We start from the raw sequence: 2552 nt of genomic DNA, 5'->3' as shown, positions 1-2552 counted from the left end.
AGCAGTGGTTGTCCTCAGATTTAATCTGTTTTGAAATAACAATATATGATCTTTAATAATATTATTCCAGAGTTTATCTATGAAATAGAAAATAGTAAAAATTTAAATTTTAGGGAATACATGATAGTAAAAACAATCTGGACTGCATGGTCGTCTGGTGCCCCCGCCACCTGCATCACTGCCGCCGCCCCGCGACGCCCACCGCTGCCTGCCCTGCCGCCGCCTGCGCTGCCTCGGGATCGGCTGTATGATTAGGCCACAATCTTCAATGAGTAGACATATTCCTCAGTTCTGTGGTGTTCTCGGTCACACATTTATGGAGTTTCTGAAGGGCAGTGGAGATTACTGCCAGGCACAGCACGACCTCTATGCAGACAAGTGAACTGTAGAAATTCATTACTACTCCACCAAGAAGCCCCCATAGGAGTGGATAACCTGGACACAGGCGTGTTGAATTGAAATCTGCAGAGCATTTACAAGAGCTCAGACCTGGATGGGGTAAACCTCAGTGCACTTCCTTTGTATTGCCTCAGTATTACTGGATTGAAGAGTCACCGCTTCTTGTTAGGAGGTTCATTTCATTGCCCGTTTCTCCCAATTCATACACAAAGCACTGAGAATTTCAAGTGGAGTATATTGAATACTGAAGTAGACTTCAGGTTGTTTTTTTGTTTTTGTTTTTTTGTTTGTTTGTTTGTTTTGAATCGTTTCTGTATTCAATTTTTTAATTCTTTCATAGCCCTTTTGGGTGTTTTTTTAAAACTAAATTAACATGGCTCGAATGAACCGCCCTGCTCCTGTGGAAGTCACATACAAGAACATGAGATTTCTTATTACACACAATCCAACCAATGCAACCTTAAACAAATTTATAGAGGAACTTAAGAAGTATGGAGTTACCACAATAGTAAGAGTGTGTGAAGCAACTTACGACACTACTCTTGTGGAGAAAGAAGGCATTCATGTTCTTGACTGGCCTTTTGATGATGGTGCACCACCATCCAACCAGATGGTTGATGACTGGTTAAGTCTTGTAAAGATTAAGTTTCGTGAAGAGCCTGGTTGCTGTATTGCTGTCCATTGTGTCGCAGGCCTTGGCAGAGCTCCGGTGCTTGTTGCCCTAGCATTAATTGAAGGTGGAATGAAATATGAAGATGCAGTACAATTCATAAGACAAAAGCGGCGCGGAGCTTTTAACAGCAAGCAACTTTTGTATCTGGAGAAGTACCGTCCAAAAATGCGGCTCCGCTTCAAGGATTCCAATGGTCATAGAAACAACTGCTGTATTCAATAAAATTGGGGTGCCTGATGCCATTGCCTTGCAAGTGGAAATTCAGATGGGACCTGATTTGTCATACGTAATTACCCAATGTCTCTCGGCTTACCGAATAAGTCTGCTGAAGCTCCACAGGAATATTGAAAACCAGTTTCACCAGGCCACAAGCTTGACAGAATTGCAACCTCTATATCTGGGCTATGATCGACAAGTTTGGACACTTAGCAAATGATTTTGCTGGTCAGCATTTAAAACGGGGTTATTATTTGTACCAGTTGACCTTTCCTAACATAAGGTATTGAGTTATGTCATTAACGTACTCCTGTGCCAGAATATTATTAGTCTATAAGGAACTTAGAAGGAGTAGGTGCCAAAATACCCAGCACAATACCTGTATATTTTTAGCATCATACAGAACCAAAATTGCAGAAACTAAGAACTCTCTAGACCTTCTATGGTGTATTCCTTCAGTCATTTCAAACACTGCAGGGCTTCTCTCTCTTATCTGCCTGCTCACTCTGTTTACATCTCCCACATTTACACAAGAATACATCAGGTTTGCTTAGCCATCTTTTTTTTTTTTTTTTTTTTTTTTTTTTTTTTTTTTAAAACTAAGTCTTGTGCTGATTATTTAATGTCTCTGTCTTTATGTTGTGCTGTTTTGGGAAACCTCCTTTTGAAAATCAACTTTGTTACAGAAGCACATATCTTCAATAATGTCTCCAGACAAAAAGCCTTATAGTTAATTTAATGTTTGCACTCAGAGGTGCAACCTAACGGAGGGCCTGAAAAAGAAGCAAGAGGAGGCTATTAAATATTTTTAGTAATATGTTGCCTTGTCTTGTGCAGAACATGTAGAGTATGCTCTTTAAGTTAGTAAATATTTTTAAGACATAGAGATACATTGTTGTAGCTAACCAATTCTTAATCAAAATTTCTGAAATTTTTGTGTTTTCCATGCCTATCAGAAGTTTTCCAACTTGTTTGAATTATGGTTTTCCCCTTCTCTTCCCAATCTCTTGCAAAACAGAAAAAAGTAGGATCTGCTGATGAACTGAGCAGAAATATTTTTTACGCCTTTTGAGCTATGTAACTTAATAATTGGATACTTGATCATTTGTTTTATTATGTAATCAATAAAATGGTGATGTGTATTAATGTTAGTTCAACCATATATTTATACAGTCTGGGAATGTGTGGTTATAGTTATGTGGGAGAAATAGTTTGTCAGTGTTCACCAGCTTGTAAAAACTTAGTGCGAGAGCTTCAACGTCTA

The 2552-nt window shown here is 38.8% G+C and overlaps 1 pseudogene; it reads left to right on the top strand.

Annotated features, from left to right (window-relative positions):
* Nucleotides 1-690: 690 nt before the first annotated feature.
* Nucleotides 691-2277, top strand: LOC117722171 (protein tyrosine phosphatase type IVA 1 pseudogene; annotated as a pseudogene).
* Nucleotides 2278-2552: the final 275 nt, after the last annotated feature.

Source organism: Arvicanthis niloticus, chromosome 17, assembly GCF_011762505.2.
Source record: "Arvicanthis niloticus isolate mArvNil1 chromosome 17, mArvNil1.pat.X, whole genome shotgun sequence".
NCBI classification, from domain to species: domain Eukaryota; kingdom Metazoa; phylum Chordata; class Mammalia; order Rodentia; family Muridae; genus Arvicanthis; species Arvicanthis niloticus.
Note: the sequence above shows the minus strand (reverse complement) of the source record. Positions and strands in the feature narration are given on the sequence as shown.